The sequence below is a fragment of the Amphibalanus amphitrite genome, unplaced genomic scaffold (genome assembly GCF_019059575.1).
Source record: "Amphibalanus amphitrite isolate SeventyFive unplaced genomic scaffold, NRLGWU_Aamphi_draft 000174F_arrow, whole genome shotgun sequence".
NCBI lineage: Eukaryota > Metazoa > Arthropoda > Thecostraca > Balanomorpha > Balanidae > Amphibalanus > Amphibalanus amphitrite.
The window spans coordinates 527,663-546,986 of NW_024881669.1; the positions used below are offsets into that span (position 1 = coordinate 527,663).

Consider the following 19,324-nt stretch of genomic DNA (forward strand, 5'->3'; position numbering starts at 1 on the left):
ATGCTACAAAAAGGGTTTGTGACTATTTTCAAATATGACTACAGTCGCGTTGCGGGAACGCAACGAAGGGCACATCGGAAAGACAGCGGTGTTGCGAAAACGCAACGATGGGCACATTAGCAGGGTAGCGGAAGTATGAATATCAACAATAGACTTCACTCGTGATACGCTGTGGGTTCTCTCTTTCTCTCCCCCATCTTCCTCCCTCTCCTCCTCGTTCCCCAACTCTCTCTCTCTCTCTCTCTCTCTCTCTCTCTCTCTCTCTCTCTCTCTCTCTCTCTCCTTCTCTCTCTCTCTCTCTCTCTCTCTCTCTCTCTCTCTCTCCTCTCTCTCTCTCTCTCTCTCTCTCTCTCTCTCTCTCTCTCTCTCTCTCTCTCTCTCTCTCTCTCTCTCTCTCTCTCTCTCTCTCTCTCTCTCTCTCTCTCTCTCTCTCTCTCTCTCTCTCTCTCTCTCTCTCTCTCTCTCTCTCTCTCTCTCTCTCTCTCTCTCTCTCTCTCTCTCTCTCTCTCTCTCTCTCTCTCTCTCTCTCTCTCTCTCTCTCTCTCTCTCTCTCTCTCTCTCTCTCTCTCTCTCTCTCTCTCTCTCTCTCTCTCTCTCTCTCTCTCTCTCTCTCTCTCTCTCTCTCTCTCTCTCTCTCTCTCTCTCTCTCTCTCTCTCTCTCTCTCTCTCTCTCTCTCTCTCTCTCTCTCTCTCTCTCTCTCTCTCTCTCTCTCTCTCTCTCTCTCTCTCTCTCTCTCTCTCTCTCTCTCTCTCTCTCTCTCTCTCTCTCTCTCTCTCTCTCTCTCTCTCTCTCTCTCTCTCTCTCTCTCTCTCTCTCTCTCTCTCTCTCTCTCTCTCTCTCTCTCTCTCTCTCTCTCTCTCTCTCTCATATTTTGTAGCCATGAGGCTGTAGCGGCGGAACATCTTCAATTAAGGGGGGGGGGGGCACTGCCGACTTTTGGTCCCATTCTTTCCATTTCCATTTCCATGCAACGCCTATAGGGATAATGTTAAAATGGCAAAATCAGGGGGCGTGGTGCCCCGGTGCCCCCCCCCCCCCCGCTCCGCCGCCTATGCTATGAGGGAAGTGTATAGGTATGTTTAGTGCAAGATGCGTTCGCACGTAAAATGTTGCGACACATTTCATATTTGCTGGCTCAAACAGCCAGAAACACTCCTTTCTTTTTCTCTCGCAGATTATCGGCCTCGGGCTGTTCGTTCACTAAGCAATGTGTTCCCATGCATCTGAAAATCGCATGGTAGGAAAAGGACCCATGCATCAAACGGTCGTCGATGCTAACGGAGCTGAGAGATAGTTAGGTTTAATTTTGTTATCGACTACCGGCGCGATTCGAATTACAATAGGCAGAATAATCCCGCAGCTCGGAACGCATTTGTCCAAATATTAGAAGAAGAAGCTTTGACGGAAATTTGGCAAAAGATGAATCCCGGAAAACGAGCTTTCACGTGGACAAAATTAAATCCATATAAGTATGGGCGATTGGACATGATTTTTGTAAGCGACCATTTGGTAGATAGCGTTTCTTCAAGCGCTATTATCCCTGGATATCGCTCGGATCATAGCATTGTTACAGTGCAGATGAGGACACCCAGCAAGAAACGGGGGCCAGGAATTTGGAAATTTAATAACTCACTCCTTGTAGACGAGTCATATGATCAGGCCATCAAAGAGCTTATAACTAATACGGTAGAACAATATGCTGTTCCAGTTTACACAACAGAATTCAGCACGACCTTCTTCTACTCAAAAGGTGTCCAGAAGGGAACTACACCCTGTGTGTGCTAGAGTTGAAAGGCGCCACATATACAATACTAAATATTTACGGACCAAATGAAGACAGGCCAGAATTTTTCCATCAGGTCAGTGGTACATTGAGCCAAATTACATGTGAGAACCTTATCATTGGTGGCGACTTTAATTTTGTTATCGACTACCGGCGCGATTCGAATTACAATAGGCAGAATAATCCCGCAGCTCGGAACGCATTTGTCCAAATATTAGAAGAAGAAGCTTTGACGGATATTTGGCAAAAGATGAATCCCGGAAAACGAGCTTTCACGTGGACAAAATTAAATCCATATAAGTATGGGCGATTGGACATGATTTTTGTAAGCGACCATTTGGTAGATAGCGTTTCTTCAAGCGCTATTATCCCTGGATATCGCTCGGATCATAGCATTGTTACAGTGCAGATGAGGACACCCAGCAAGAAACGGGGGCCAGGAATTTGGAAATTTAATAACTCACTCCTTGTAGACGAGTCATATGATCAGGCCATCAAAGAGCTTATAACTAATACGGTAGAACAATATGCTGTTCCAGTTTACACAACAGAATTTGTAAGAGACCAAAACAATTTCTGCAAAATCGACTTCACCATAAGCAGCCATATCTTCTACGAGACATTGTTAATGATGATTCGTGGTGAGACTGTTAGATTCGCAAAGAGGAAAGCACGAAAATTCAGGGAAGAGGAGGATAAAATTTGCAAAGAAATATCGCGGATTAGTGATCAGTTAAACAATTATCCCAGCCCTGATACACTTCAGCGCTTAGATCACGCTCAACAAAAATTAGAAGATAAAAGAAAGGTAAAAATTCAAGGTCTTATAACGAGGTCCAGGGTAAGCTGGCACGAGGAGGGTGAAAGATGCACGAAGTATTTCCTCTCTCTTGAAAAAGGAACGCAGTGAAGGGTTCAATACAAATCCTCAGTTTGGATGACCGAGTTATCACTGATAAAAAGAAATAAAAAAGAAATACTTGAATATTTTTCTGAAGGACTTCGGAAAAAGTATCTCAAAACTCGTTCCGTGATACCAAGCGGTTATCTGAGTAATAATATAAGGAAGAAGTTGAATGAACATGAAAAAAGAGTCTTAGACGAACCTATTTCTTTGAAAGAACTGAAACAGGCATTGATGAACATGAAAAAGGGCAAAACGCCGGGCTCGAACGGTTTTACATCCGAGTTTTTTAAACATTTTTGGGAATCATTAGGTATCTTTCTATATCGAGCATGGATTGAGAGATTCGAAGATCACAAAAATCTGAATTCACATAACGAAAGTATTGTTAAGCTGATTCCTAAACCAGGCGTACCAAAGGATTCGCCTAAAGGCTGGAGACCTATCTCGCTACTAAATGTAGATTTCAAAATTATATCGGCGGCAATAGCTAAAAGATTAAAAGCTGTGATACACAAACTCGTTTCACCCTCTCAAACAGCATACATTCCGGGACGTTTCATTGGGGAAAACAGTAGGCTGCTGTACGATGTTATTGAGCGCTTGAACAGTCAGGATGGGTCGGGGATTGTGATGGGGGTGGACTTTGAGGCAGCCTTTGATACAGTTTCCTGGGAATTCCTGTCAAACACGCTTGAGATTTATAATTTTGGTCATTATTTTCGAAAGCTCGTCAATGTGCTTTTTCTTAACCGAGATCTAAACTCACGTATCCTTCTAGATGGCAATCTTGGTGCAAAAATATTCATGCAAAGAGGCATTAGACAAGGTGACCCTATATCCGGCTATCTGTTTAATCTTATCATGGAACCTCTCGCGTATCAATTGAATACCTCTCCTTGTATAAGAGGCATCGATATATCCGATAGAACGGAAGTCCGATTATCACAGTATGCCGACGACCTCATTGTATTCTCAAGCGATAACATCTGTTCCATTAAAGGCATACTACATGAGCTTAATAATTACTCAAAGATAAGTGGATTAAAAGTCAATTTGCAAAAAACAAAATGTCTCCCTATAGGCCAGGTGCAGACTGACACCCTTGTGGAACTAGGTCTGAGCGTCGTTAGTGAGATGAAGATTCTTGGGATAGTGTATAACAAAAATAATGACAATATAACGTCCAACAATATCAGAACGATCATACCGAGGATAAAACAAGAGATAGCGCAATGGCGTAGAAGGCACCTAACGTTAATTGGAAAAATAACCGTTATTAAATCTCTTTTAGTCTCAAAACTAGTTCATTTATTGACATCACTACCAAACCTTGAGGAAGAGACCATTAAAGAGGTAGAGAACATACTATACCGCTTTCTGTGGAACAATGGCCCGGATAAAGTAAAACGTGCGCTAATAACAAAAGAATTTAGCGGGGGTGGCCTTAAAATGATAGATATTCGCTCCTTCATGACAAGTTTAAAAGTATCCTGGCTTAAAAGATTATACTGGGCACCTAAAGACGTTGGGTGGGCAATTATTGCACAGGATACAATTCCACCACTAGAAAACCTGGTCTGCTTCGGGTCAGTGAAATTAAGAATGGAGGCCAAAAAGGTAAAGAACAGGTTTTGGGAAGAAGTAATTCGCGGATGGTCGAGTTTCTGCACTGCATATAAACCTGACAACGATGAAATACTCGCGGACTTCATATGGTTTTCCGACAGCACAAAATACAAAAAGTCTATCGTTAAAGAATGGAACGAAAAAGGCCTTCGATTTATATCAGACCTGTTCAATCCTTTTGATGGCTCGCTACTGAGCAGAGAGCAGCTTGCAGCCACATATAAAATCAAAATGACATTTTTGTGCTATACCTCCATAATAAGAAGCCTGGCATTTGATACTTCCCCCAATGTAGCATGCATAGCTAAACACATATGGTATCCTATTCAACCTTTTAAAATCAAGCTTCTCTCACAAAACCTGCATCTTTCCAAAGTGGTATATAAAACCTTAGTAACAGGAATTAAAGTAAATCGCGATTCACACATATCTAAAATAAGTTGTAAGTGGATTCGAGATGTTGGTTCTATGCATAATGGAACTTTTTGCGATGTGCGATCGTCTACAAACAACACATATCTTCAAGCACTTCATTATCGAATTATTAACCGCATTGTTGCGACTAAAACTTTTCTCTGCCGAATCGGAAAAACAGAAACTGCTGCGTGCGACCTTTGTGGTAACGACGATACATTGTTTCACGCTCTGTATACATGCAACATAATTCAAAACTTTATACATAATTTAAAATCACATGTTCAAAGTCATTATAATATCAACTTAATAACAACACCTGAAAGCTGGATATTTCCTTGTCGTGACAAGGAAACAAACATTGAAATACTCATCAAATTGGTAGCAAAACACACAATAATGCGCTCCAAAAATAAGAACCGTCCCCCTAGTATCCCTTTGTTTACGTCCCTGCTCCGGGCAGAAGCCATGAAAGAAAAAAAGGCGGCTAAAAACTCTAGGCAATTTGAAAAATTCGAAAACAAATGGGGGAATGTTATAAATATTCTACAAAACATAGGCACCGATTGAAATGTGATGGCCGCCGCCGTCACCGCCGCCGTCGTCGCCATCCCGGTCGCTGCTGTCGGGGGGACCTGGGCTGCCCGCCCTCGCCGCCTCCGGAGAATGGCTGCCGCTGCCTGGCTGCTCGGCCTGCGCTGCCGTCGGCCGCGTTTCGGCTTCCTGCGTCGCCGCGGTGGCCGTGTTGGTGGCCGTTCCCTGGTGGAGCTGATCCGGCTGCTGTGCGCTGATGTGCGTTCTGACATTTGTAACCGGGACGGACGCCGGCACCGATACCCGAGTGGTGTCATACCTGTCAGCTGACGCGCCGCGCGTCCGTCTCGCGGTGGGTGGGTGGGGCCCCCACCGTGGGGGAGGGGGCTGTCGACGAGATGAGCTGAACTCCGCTCTTAATGCGATGTTGCAATGCGTCGTGCGTCAACTCCGTGCTCCGTGCCCGCGCCCCGTGAGAGCCGGGCTGTGGAGGCCGCCGGCGGGCGGGCCGCGCTTTGGGCGCTGCCGACGACGGGCCATATGTACGTAAATGTCTCCGCGGCCTCTGTATTCGGTTGGTGGTGGGTGACGACCGCTGGCATGCCGGAAGGGCTTGTGGTTCAGAATGGTGATAATGATCTAGTTGATATGCTATTTATGCAGTTTCATGTGCTCTTTACTGCATCTTTTGTGGGCGGATCGCGGAAGAGTGGAAGTGTGATGGATGACTGGACTGTGGCAGTAATGCTGTTTATTTGACAATAAATGCACTTTAAAAAAAAAAAAAAAAGAGAGATAGTTAGGTCCTTTGGAAATTGGATCTACTATGTACATTGTGCATATATAATGAATAACGGGGATGTATTCTGGTATCAGGCGACAGATAGGCATCGCCATTCTCTGGATAGAATCTGCTGACTACCAACATTTACGTTAGAAGAGATAACTGAGGGTCGGCAAATAGTGGGATAGCCCCCCTCTGGGGGTAGCTGAGCCCTTCGGCAGGGGTAATGAGGGCAGACCTGGGAAAATAATAATTTTTAGGATTCATAACTCGCATAGATTCACCAGTATAACGCCTTTTGGGGCGACTAACGGAGCGAGCGAGAGGGTGGGCCTTGCACGTGCGAAATTGCGAGGGGGTACCTCCAACTGACTTGTGCACGGCACCCTACTAACTGGTCTCTAGCGATGTGCCAAATTTGGGCACAATCGGCCCAGCCGTTCTCGAGATCTGGAAGCGGCACCCTGCACGTGCGCACGTGCAAAATGGGTCCCAACTGACTTGTGCACGTCAACCTACTAACCGGTCCCTAACCGTGTACCAAATTTGAGCGCAATCGGTCCAGCCGTTCCCGAGATCTGGAAACGACCCCTGCACGTGCGCACGTGCAGCAGCACCCCAACTCTGGCACATGTATATGCAGTGCCTAGTGGGTGCCTACCTATATACCAACTTTCAGCGCAATCGGCCAAGTAGTTGCCGAGATATTGCAACAATTACAAAACTGACACCTCTTCGTTTTGCACGTGGCACGTGCATAAGGGGTCACCCACATGCATCGGGAATAGTCCAATACTTGGTAGAAGGAATGAAGCTACCCTACAAAAATTACCGCGTGTAAATCGGTCAAGTGGTTGCTGAGATATAAGCCTCGCAAAAGCGTGACCACGGCCGGCCGGCCGCTCATACTCAGAAATTTCCGTTAATCTAAGGAAAGACTACGCTCGCTTCGCTCGCTCCGTAATAAGCTGCTTGATGATGTAGAGTATACGTTTGTTTTCTTACTTTGATAGGTTTTTTATCTAATCAGACCATTTATAGAGCTAGCAGGGTTATTGGAATTGAGGGAGACATTTGTCTGACCGGACACGGTTAATCGTAGACTGGAGACTGAGCCCAGTCAGTGGGCAGGCCACGACCCACCCCCTTCCCCCTCCCAAGCACTCACTGCACCCGGCTACAGGCGCGCTCCTATGTGAGCTGCCCGATTGCGATATACGTTGCCGGTCCAGCCCGGAACAGGGGGTTGAGGCGTGGAGGAGGATTCAACTATCCTGAAGATGGAAAGGACGGATTGGCGTCGAATCACCATTCTGTCCTGGCATTGTCTCGAGAAAGAGGTTACACGTGAAGGTCGCTGAGAGTGGGGCCATGAAAATTTTGGTTTAGGTGTAAACATGATAAACTGGGAGTCGATTTGTTGTGATGCGCTACGCCTTACGCGGGTAATTTGTTAGAGCCGGATCGGTCCTTTTTTTCTTTTTGCTGAGAGTGGATACGACTAACCTGCAATGGAATTTAACTTTACTGCTACTTAGGAGGGTGGTTAACAATGATTGCGGATATATAACGCGCATACATGAGGCACTGGTTTACTCCCAATCCTCCGTTTAATTGTATTCAGTGTGGGGTCTGATAGGTGGGGGTAATGGCTCTGTCTAGCTTCCAAAAAGAAAGCATCACCCTGGATACGTGTCGACCATAACTTTAAATGAACAGCAATGGACAACGTAAATGGTTGATAATGACCGTGTTGCCATCTCCCCGTTCGCGAATCATGAAGTTATGGTCACCGTGAAGTTATGCTTCCCCACTGAGGCTCTTAGGCGGGTTATAGAGCAAGACGGATGTGGGTTCCGCATTTTCAAGCAATAGTTGTCAACAGTTGATTGATGTTTTGTCAAAACATATTAGCATATACGGCAGTTCCGTGTACTTTATGTCCGTCTGATGTGCCCGTCGTTGCGTTTTCGCAACGCTGATGGCGCCCGGTGTGCCCTTCGTTGCGATTTCGCAACGCATGTTTTTTACGTTTTTCTCGAAAAACTTTTGCTGCAGGCAAAAATTATTTTCGATTCCATGCAAGGCCCTGGTAGGAGCATAACATATTTTGATTTCGTCGATTTTCATGATGGTCAATATTCCTGGGCATAAATGGGTTATAGCAGAATTGAAGTTTATGCGAATTTGCATATGAATACTTATGCCAGTACATTTACCAAGCACGAACATAACTCGGTACGTGCTGAGGTTAGTCGAGATTATTCAAAGCCAACATTCAGTCAACGAATTTAAAGTAAATTCGAGGCGGCTTGACACAAACATAATGTCATGGAAGTTTTCGCTTGATCAATCCGACGAAGCATTAGGTATATGTACATTTTACCTACCCGTGTAGGGGAAGCGGGGGTAGCACCGCCATGTGGGAAACACCGCTTGGCCATCCTCTCTATAATCGGCAAAACTCTGAATTGTAAATGTAAACACCCGCCATTTCGGTGTCCGAACGGAAACGGGACGCCGCGTGACGTAGGTTTCGCTAGATTTATTTGATTTTGAGATCGCAATTGCCCATTTTGTGAATTTCAAACCATCGTTGTAATCATTTGGCATGTTTGAGCAGCAAGTAAGTGGTCATTTCAAGTCAAAATGCCTTGATTTTTACGTTAAATTTGAGGGCATGAAGTGCTCTTTGTTGAGAAAGGAATTACAGAAGAATCGCGTCCCGGCTTGTTTTGCTGTCGGGGCGTTGTCGGTCCATGACTGTGAGTGGGGTAACACCGCCATGCTCGGCGGTGCTACCCCAAGGGGTGGCAAAATGGATAAAGCCGCAATGATGATTCACTCAGCTCGGAGAAGAGCTTTAGTTAGGCCGCAAACGTCGTCTGTTATTTAACCTCACGTTTGACTTCACTGGATGTTTCGAAATAAACGTGAATTTGTCATGCTTTGTATGCATATTGTCCGCAACAAACAGTCTGATCTGTGACAAACTAACAACCAATTCTTGTGTGTCTTATATGAGTTTGAGTTACTATTTCAGACAGCAGTAACGCTTCCAAGGGTGGCTGTCACCGTAAGGCCGATCTGTGGATAACATCGCCATCAGTGGCGGTGCTACCCGCACATTTTTTGGAGGACGAAAAATGCAGGACTTGTTTTCGACGTCTGTAAGGTAGCGAAATTTTATAATGGAGCGCTGGAAACTATGCCAACATGTAGGAAAACATTCCTACTTTCACATGAATGCAAAAGAGCTTCGTTTTTACTACGCATATCAGCTCGGTGAGCAGAAATGCTTAAGGTGGCGGTGCTCCCCCCGCTTCCCCTATATGTATGCATTTGAAACCACAATTCGACATGTGAGATAATGGTCTGACCTTTGAGGTCACCCGTTAATTTAATAACTTAGACGTTGACATTAGTGGCATTCCACGTCAAATCGAACAAAAATCGGCTGTTTTGCACCTTACCATCAGCGATTTCAGTATAAATTTGTGAGCGAGTTCCTGTGTGGCCCCGGACATTACATTGATGTTTTTTGCACATTCTGACCACAGGTCTTCTAAATATAGGGCATCAAATTTTTACAAAATGTTGCATCTTTATATTTTTGAACGACCATAACTTTGGTTGTACTTGTTTGATTTGAATGAAATAAACCTTACTGTTTAGGTAAGTTCTTAAGCATTTGTTTAGAATTGCACCTACTTAAATATATGACCTTGAAAATTGCTTAACTCTGTTCTTAAGCACAAATATTGAAATAGCAAAAAACACGTCACCTTCGATTTGGCTCATTTTCATATATTTTATTGCCTACCATATTCTTAACAACCTGTGAAAAAATTAGAGTGGGCCATTCATAAGTTTTGAAGAAAATTGCACATATGCAAACGTATGTTAGCACGCGCAGTGGAGGGGGAACAGCGAATTTCGCCCACCCCTCCTGTTTTTCGCCAATATCTCATAAGATTAATGCGAAATTAATTATGGCTACCTGTCAAGAATTGAATTGGACATCTCATCGTGCAAGCAATAAGAAAATCGGTTCACAACTGTTCTAGTAATAGCGGTGTAAAGTGAACATCCTGTCGCCGCAGCGACGCGGCGACTCGGCAGCCGGCGCCGACCGCTACGCGCCGCCTGAATTGTAGACTGTGCCGGGACGGAACGGAACGGTTCCGTCTTTACATCGCGCTCCCTACCGCTGATTACGTTCGATTCGCGTCAAATTTTGTGAGAAGACTAAGAAATGTACAGGCAATCTTATGGTGAAAGAATTTTGAAAATCGGTTGGTAAACAATTGAAATATGAACGTGTAAACACAAAATTGTGATTGCTGCGTTTCCCGCATCGGCCGAGCCCGCCTCAGCCGGCGACATGTTACTCTTAGCAGGCCTCTAACTGCCATATTTATTATTGGATTAACTAGAAATTCCCCATACATACTAAAAAATGTATGTTCTTTCGGATAGTGAAGATCAAAAGACGTGAAGATATCGTTGCGTGATAATGTTTTCGTTGAATTTACTTCATGATGCATTTCCACACGGCTCAAAATTCACCGTAAAATACCGTTTGCCTGAGACACTTTTACTATGGAACGTGAATGCTTGACTACGATGACTATGCATTTCCATTCTCGCAGAGTTTGGGATATCACTAATCAGCAATCATTCATTTCAGAAAGTGTACACAAGCAAGCATGTCTTGACTCTGTCTTTCAAGGTCACGCGCGGTTGCGTGATGTTGATGCATGAAAACGGCGTTTGCCGCGAAAGTTATGAATGGCCCACTCCAATTTTTTCACAGATGGTTGGGAACATTGTGACGGACATAATATGTAAAAATTACCCAAATCGAAGGTGACGTGTTTTTTGCTATTTAAATTTTTCTGTTTTAATTCAAGGTCAAATGCATTTCAAGGTCACTTCAATTTAATTTTATAATTAAAAATCAAAGCCTTATCAATTGCCTATAAGACCCTGTTAATATCATTTTGATACCAGAAAAGGAACCAGAGTTATAGGCATTTAAAAAATTGATGTGTGGCATTTTTCGCTATACTCGATGACCTATATCTCAGCGATACGTTATCAAATTTCGAAAATATTATACGTAACTCAGTTTTGAACCATGCCCAGTCTGCCTACAAATTTTCAGAAAAATCGAAGGGGATGACGGATTTCGGTGTTTGATTTGACGTGGAATGCCCCACTAGGTTCCAGTTGTTATATCCAGGGGCGCGGGAACTACTTTCCGACTGGGGGGGGGGGGCACACCATAATAGAGATTAACCTAGGGTACCCCCAAATCTAGTTTTCTCACCGGTTTTAGGCCACTCATTTTTCACCCCTCGGCTTTTTCAACAAAAAAGAAAACATTTGCAAAAAAAAAGTGTGGTATTCCGTCTCAAAGCTGTGGCCGTGGGGGCACCGCCCCCACGGCCCCAGAGTTGGGGGGGGGGGGGCAAGCTGCCCCCACTGGCCCCCCGGCTCCCGCGCCTATGGTTATATCTCCGATGTTACGGGCTGATTATTAAAGACTGTTTGCCATGCTACGATGGAACCGTCAGGTTTCTGTCGTTCCATGAGACCCGGCCTGGCCTGGACTCGGGTCCAGTCTAGCTCCACTGACTGCTAACACGGTTTCGTAGGGCTGGTGTCTGGCACATGTCCGGCTCAGGACGATAAGTGTGGAAGCGAGCGCCGGTTTATATATAGACATTTGCAGCGAGGTGAGAGGCGCGGCCCTGTAACTGAAGCTGTCGGCGGGTCACCCGACCCGGCCGCGGGCTGTCCTCGCGGGCCGTGACGGCCGCGTCTGTGGGTCGCCTGTGTGCCGCCGGGCCGGGAGGTGCCCTGCCAGCCGTCTCGGGAGAGCTGCCGGGCCGGGCTGGCTCCCATCTGTCGGCCGATGAGTCGCCGGCCGGCTCGCCGGCGTCGGGTTCTCCGTACGGACGGCGTGTGACGGCACCGCCGAGAGACGCGAAACTGTAGCCGGCGGACGGCGGGCGTGGATCAGCGGGGCCCGGCCGCCGCGCCGCCGCCGGACTGCAGTGTCTGCCGAGCCTCCCGTGGGAGAGGGCCGCGTGGGGCGGCGCGGAGCTCGCCGTGCGCGCCCGAGAGCCAGGATACGGGGAGGTGCTGTCCGTGCGTCAGAGGCTGTCCAGAGACTGGAGGGAGACACTGACCGGCGGCCGAGGAGGTAAGGTGGCGAGACGGTGGATATGGTGTGAGGACTATACTGAGGTTCGCTCGCTTCGGACAATATCAGTGGGGGAAACTGTGGTCAAATCTTCTATTTTTGGAAGCCTTCCATTTTTGGAAGGACCTTCCATAAATGGGTATGCATTTTCCAAAAATGGAAGGCTTCCAAAATTGGAAGGTCTAATCTCAGTGTTCCCAACTGTGATTCACATTCTTTGATTTAAGCTACGGCCTTTTTAAATGTGTAACATTAATAGTTGATTTTGCCATTTATGATCATTGATATAAGGAGAAGCAGCAGTGCTAGTGTTGGTAATACAGGCATGCTATGTCAATGTACATAGTGATATAATAGCATGGTGTCCTGGCGCACTGCTCTCTTTTTCTACTTCTAGAGGACACATAGAAATTCAGAAGAGAAAACAGCTGGTCAATAACCAACCAGGAGGAACACAGCTATAGCCCTGACAAAAATGGTTTAAATTAAACTTACTATTCCTCATATAAATTGAAGATTCATGCTCCTTCGATAGAAAGTAACACGAAAAACGGCGCAGCAACGCCTATTTAATTCGTCCCATATTCCGGAAAAAACATTGAAAAATGACGAGACCTCCACCCAAATGTTTGGCAAAAGCCTTAAAAAATTGAAATCAACCACACAATATGCTAATAAATGCAGAAAACGGCAACAAATACAAGTTTTACTCGCCACTACACTCCCGAAACCGCCGCACTCTGTCCAGACAATTCCGCACTGTAAATAAAGTCGGCGGTATCGAACAAGCATGGCCCGTCACTAAAGTACTTTTAAGGATATTTACTTTTCGTTTTTGATGCTTTTTGCTTACAAAATGTTTGATAAAGTCTTATAAAACCATCGTTTGTCGGTAAATTTTTGTCAATTTTCCACGACTCATTACTTTGAAAAATTACCTAAAATACATCCACGCTAGGATTTAGGCATCCACGCTAGATTATGGACACTTCACTATGGCGAATAGAAAGCGACCAGGGGCGATAGTCGCATTTGCCTCATGTTCGGCGGAAATCGGTAAGTTCCAACATATGCGCAACATTTTCTATATTTGGGTACGATGACGTCGTCAGCGTACCCATTTTTGGAAGGTGCGTACCCATATATAGAAAATCCTTCCAAAAATGGAAGGCTTTCTAAAAATGGAAGATTTGACCACAGTTTCCCCGACTGATATGGGTATTGGTGGTATTGGTGGCTCCCTTTTACGCATGCTTGGAGCTTCAACAAGACGCGCTTCGCCAGGTTGTTATTGACGAAGGAGCTGTCGCCGATTAGGGATGTCAATATCGCCCACTGTTTTCAGCGGGCGACCTTCCCGGTCACAAAATGACCGGTATTTGTTCGCCACCTGTGACCTCGTCATGTCGTGTGCCATCTGGCGAGGATTTCTCAAACTCTATCTGCCGAGCGGAAACTACATTGACGTGACGCTTCTTGGAGCACGTCTGGATGATGTTTTCATTGTATCATTTTCATCTGTGTTTGTGTTTCCATTCGCCTTCTCGGACTTCCAGCCACGTACGCTTCTCATTCTCTCCTCATGTAATTGTGTTTCTTGTCAGTCGCAGTTACATCGGCTATGGATTCTATGAGCTGGAGGGAAGAGAGGAAAGACCAACCGTCGCCTCACGCCCCGCGAAGCGTTGACACCTCTGCATCGATATAGTCTTACCAGCTCAGTCTCAGCGTCCTGTCAATTGTGACCTGCCGGCACGGGCCGTTGAGTGTGGATCCATGCGGGCCGCGATCCGACTCGGTCGTCCCGAGTACCCCGGAGGACCCCGGACCGCGCCGGGTCATCAGGTGCGCTGGCAACGCGAGCCGCCGGCCGGTGACACGGGCCGCTGAGCGCGTCCGTGTGAGCCGGTGGTGTCAGTGTCACCGGGGCCGGGTGATGTCATCGGCACGTCCCGCGCGGCCGGGTCGGGTCACTGCCGCGGGCCGGGCCGCCTCCGTGCCCCTGACTCGGCCGTCTCAGGACGGCGGCTCCCTCCGGCTCGACCTGCCTCGGTCGTCCAGTAACTCGGGTCGGTGGCGTCCAGGTCACTCGGTGAACTAGCACCGGTGCATAGTGGACCCAGGCAGGGAGAGACTAAGCGGAGCTGATTCCTCTCTCCCTTCCGTTAGGAGTTACTTGTCAATTAGTGCTGCTGGCAGATCAATATTTCGGTATACTATCGTGACTATAGTGAGAGAAGAATATCGACTGTAGGTTACCTTCTTTGCCTGGGATAGCGATAGGCATTGTCCATTGAGCAATGATCATTGAGGATACTTGCTCCTTGAATTTTACAGTTTCAACCCAATACGGATAGGCTGTCTGCTCCCGTGAGCCGAAATATCGGATGACGTTTCTGAAGCGGATATTCTTGCTGAACGGTTTCCGGCTACCGCGGTCCAGCGGCGCTTTGTGTGGCGGCGTGAATGGTGTGTGCAGACGTGGGTGGGAGCCGGGGCCGAGACCTAGCTGTCGAGGTCTCCGCTGACAGCGCGGGTGTCAAGTAGCCGACACATCGACAGAGCGCGTCATCGGACAAAGCCCTTCCGAAGGCGCATCTGGTCCCTCTCGGCTGGAAGGAAGTTCATGTTACACAGACCAGTATTTCGCCGCCAATACTCGCCGGCCGGGTAGAGGGGGGGGGGGATGCCGCCCCCTATAGGCAGGTACGTTTTTTCGCGATAGCTCAAAACCTGCTGGAGCTAGAGAGCTGGACGTTGGCACACTTAACCTTTAATTCAAGCCGGATCTTGTGACACCAACCTCATTTTCGGGTCAGGTCAGGACCAGGCCACTGATCTATGACGCCATAAGTGAACCTCTGCAGTATGTACGGTCCTGAAATGTCGTAACTTCGCAACGCCTGAGTGCCAGAGGAGTTTTCACAGGGCGATGAAACTTACAAGACCTTATATCCTCCAGAGGCCTCACAAGTTTTGTATCTGGGATTTTTCTTGAGGGTCATCTGAGGTCAGGTCGGTCACGTGACCTCACCGTGACCAAAGCAGGGGAAATATGGAAACTATTTTAGCGCCGAGAATGATCTGAAACTACCTGAAGCACATTTCATCGCGATTTCACGATTTTCTTTGCTAGATCCGATGCCTCTTTTTTGCATCGTTGACCTCGCGTGACGTTATTTATGACGTCACCAGAGTTTTAACTCAATTGCTCCCGATCAAATGAGTTAGCGAGTCGAGAAAGTCACTGGACTCGGGAAGAACTGCCGAATCTAATGATGTGCGATGTCATCTCATTCTACCAACTTCGTGACCTGAGTGGCTCTGACATGACCTTGACCCGAGGTCAAAACCGTAAGTTGACCTCACCCGAATAAAAATTAGGCATATCATTCGACGCACCTGAGCTTGAGAAACACGAATGATGATGACAAAACGAAATCGCCAAACAATGGTCGTCACGAATGACGACCATTGTTTGGCGAAGTATACGGCTCAGTGTCTTGTCGTACAGTGCAGTGCCGTGCGGCTCAGTGTCGTACGGCGAGTGTTGTACCTACTATAGGTACATCTCACATCTGATAGAGGGTTTGATGGCGCCTGGCTAGCTGAGTGGGGGACGGAGATATTACCAAGGATTAGGGGGGCTGTGACCGATGGAGCTGAACGGTCCTCGAAGTGAATCCGGCTGCACCGCGTCGGTATTCGAGACTGAGTGGCAAGGTCTCAGGGTGCCATCACCGTGTCGGATCAGATGCCTACAGATGACTATGCGGAATGGATATGAGAAGAGTTGCAATATTTTCCCATTATTCGGGTGTTTTGTCATCAGTTTCTGAAAGATTATTTCATATACGAGTAATGATACTCGACAAAGAAAATTTGCATTTTTTCGTTGACTTTGTTTCTTTCAAAGTGACGGGGGCGGCACGCATGGGGTCGTATGCCTTCCAGTTTCAGCGACCATATGGGATCTCGCCGTGTCATATGACGCCGTCGGTGTGTCGGCTGAGTGTGTCAGCTGAGGCCGGCGGTGTGTCGGGCGGAGGCTGATAGACAGTGTGTCGGCTGGCGTCGCCCGTGTGTCGGCTGACGAGTGACGAGTGACAGTGTGTCGGCTGAGGCTGACGGTGTGTCGGGCGGAGATGCGCAGTGTCAGATGAGCCCGCGGTGTCCGTCAGATGAGCCCGGCGGTGTCAGTCAGATGAGCCCGGCGGTGTCGGACCAGCCGACACCGGGCGGTGTCGGGTGGAGATGGCAGGGTGTCGGACAGGACTGGCAGCGGCCGCGCTCCTCCGGCCGCCGGCTGAAAAACAAGACGTAACCGGAGCCGACACGTATTTACCGGCGAGCTCTGGTGTCGCGCCGGCGGCCGGCGCGGCGGCGCCGTGCTGTTGACGCCGTGACGGCCGCGCGCGCAGCGACCCGCCGCTGCGGCCTGGCGGACCGGCCCCCGGGCCCAGTCGGCCGCGTCGGGCGGACCTGCGGCGGCGGCCGACGGTGTCTGTCCACGGGACGAGCTGTCGGTGCACTGAGGGCGGGCCCGGTGCTGTCCCGGGGCGAGCCGCCACTGCTGGGAGCGCACCGCCATACAGTGCCCCACTGACCCGGGTGTGACCGGTCAGGGGTCAGGGACCTGCCCCTCCATCCACCGTCGGACGGTGACGGACCGTCACATATACAGGTCGGTGTAAGTTGTAGCTGCATCGTTTGTACTGCTGCCTTCCTAAGACGTCGAGTTCCTTTTAACGTTCATGGACCGTATGGGCGTCACATAGCTACTGCTCTCTTATAGACTCGTGGATATTCCGGTATTTTAACCCGGTTGCGCGATATAGGTAGGAAAACGCGGCGCATAGTATTGCGAGACCCAATAACATGCTGTTTTTTTTTGGTCTGGGTCACTTCAGATGAGCTCATGTCAACACATGTTGCGTAGCCTCTCGTACAAAAGTGTTCGATCTCCCTCCTACAGCTCAGTTCATGACGTTTTAGACGTTGCAGATTACCGTCAATAACCATTGACCAGTGTTACCAATTTGTGCCTATACCTATCTCGATTTTTTGTTACGGTCATATGAGGGCAGGTCATTTTCATGGCCTGCCCCCTTTGATTTTGGCATTTTAACATTAGCCTTATGGGCGTTGCATGGAAAGAATGGGACCAAAAGTCGGCAGTGCCCTCCCCCCCCCCCCTTAATTGAACGTGTTCCGCCACTACTGGAAGGAGAACATTTGATGCGCTACAACCACGCCAATACCTAGTTGTTGAGAACGGTTTAGCAGTGCTGCCGTCTCCATATGAGTCACATGCCTATGAGTGCTTAGGATGTAGGTAATGGAAATTAAACGATAGTCACACTAAGGCGCAAAACCTGCTCTGCTTCTTCGAAAGATGACTGTAAATGGTAGACATTAGCCGTTCTCACGACGGCCATCTGGTACACATTTGGTGCACATCTGGTGCAGATTAGGTGCAGATTTGGTCAAATTAGGTTCATTGTGTCTCTTAGTAGCTATCAGCTAGGGTTGCACTTACTGCTTATATGCCTACTTTGTCATATTATCAGAGAGCGTCATCGATTAAAACACTGAAATAAATTCATAAAATGAAGATATTTGCTGTAAAAGAGATTAGGTACAGATTTGGTCAAATTAGGTGCATTCGCCGGATAGCCCGTCGTGAAAACGGTTATTAACTTGTTTGCTTTGTCATATTGAAATCCAGTATCTCTGTTCTCTGTTACTTGAGAATCATGCTGGTGCAGGCATGCGTGAAAAGTCGTGCCCTGATGAAAACATCGTAACTTTATTAGTTATTTATTTAACGAACGGCTGCGCTATCTGGCCGGGTCCGTCCTTTGATTCACGGCGGTGGACGTGGCACTGTGCTCCACTCGGCTCTCAGCTCGCGGTAAACACTCGGCGCGGTGGCCGCTCCTCCGAACCTGCCGAAATTCCACCCCGTGACTCACACGGAGCGCGAGCCTCCAGATGAGCAGCACATACTGTGTCACCCGCCGCTGCTCCCAGTGTTTGTTTTTTGTTGACGGCCGTCGTGAAATCCGCCTTCCGGATTCGGAACTCACGAGCGTGGAGTAGCCGGTGGGCGCAACTTTGAGGGTCCGGCTTGCAGCAGGTGATGCGGCCAGAAGCTTGGCAGCAATCAATGACCGGGACGTTATCTCGTGATCGCTTTGTCACGTATGTTATACGGTTATCTAAAACTGTCCTTGTTTTCGGAACCGGAATACGTTTCCGTTAGCTCGCCACATACTGCAAGAGTTTTGCCGCGATTCGGAGACGATTCTTGCCGCTCGTGATGATTGTCATCAGTCATTACCAGCACATCGTGACTGTGTTTGGCGTGTAAGCCGCGCGGTCACGATCACGTGAGCTGCACGCGGTGCCGCCGGACGGATGGAGCTACGGTACGGACTCGGGTCAGGTCCCTACCGGTCGCTCGTCGGCGGTATGCGCGGCCGCTGCTGGCTCATTTCCTCGGCTCGGTCACAGGACACCGGCCGCGGCGGGCCCGGCGCGCGGCACCTGAGCCGGCCCGACGAACCAGACCCCGCCCTCTCCAGTGACGGCCCGACCGGCCCGCCGCCTGGCGGCCGCCGCCGGAACCGCAGCTCGGCGAGATGCGCGCACGGCGCCGGCGGCAGCGCGCTCCCAATGGACTGTCTGTAACGCGAGCCGGGACCGCCTCCGCGGCTCCGGTGTCGCCCGAATGGCGCAACTCGACACCGCCAGCTGTTTAACTTGGGCCCCGTATAAATAGACGGCCGATACGGTTACGTTGTTTTGTAACGCACACCGCGAATCTCGCGAAACGCAAGCCGCTCGAAGCGCGGGTCGATCCTCGGTAATGTATTGCGGACTGAGTCGGCACGGCGGACTGCTGGCGGACTGCCGGCTGCCGAGCTCCGCCGCCGGCGAGGGCAGGGCGTGGTGATGGAGCTCTGATGTCAGCCGTGGAGCTTTGTCGACGTTCAGCGTACACCCGTGTGACGCGCTGCCTGGCATCTACTCTTTGTTACTTGGTCAAAGACGGGTCCAGT

At 48.5% G+C, this 19,324-nt stretch overlaps 1 protein-coding gene across 1 annotated transcript in view; it reads left to right on the top strand.

The window, feature by feature from the left end:
- The window catches only part of LOC122383836 (sine oculis-binding protein homolog B-like), a 29,048-nt gene that overhangs the window by 2,016 nt on the left and 7,708 nt on the right, over window positions 1-19,324 (top strand). The gene's annotated exons all lie outside the window — the stretch shown is intronic.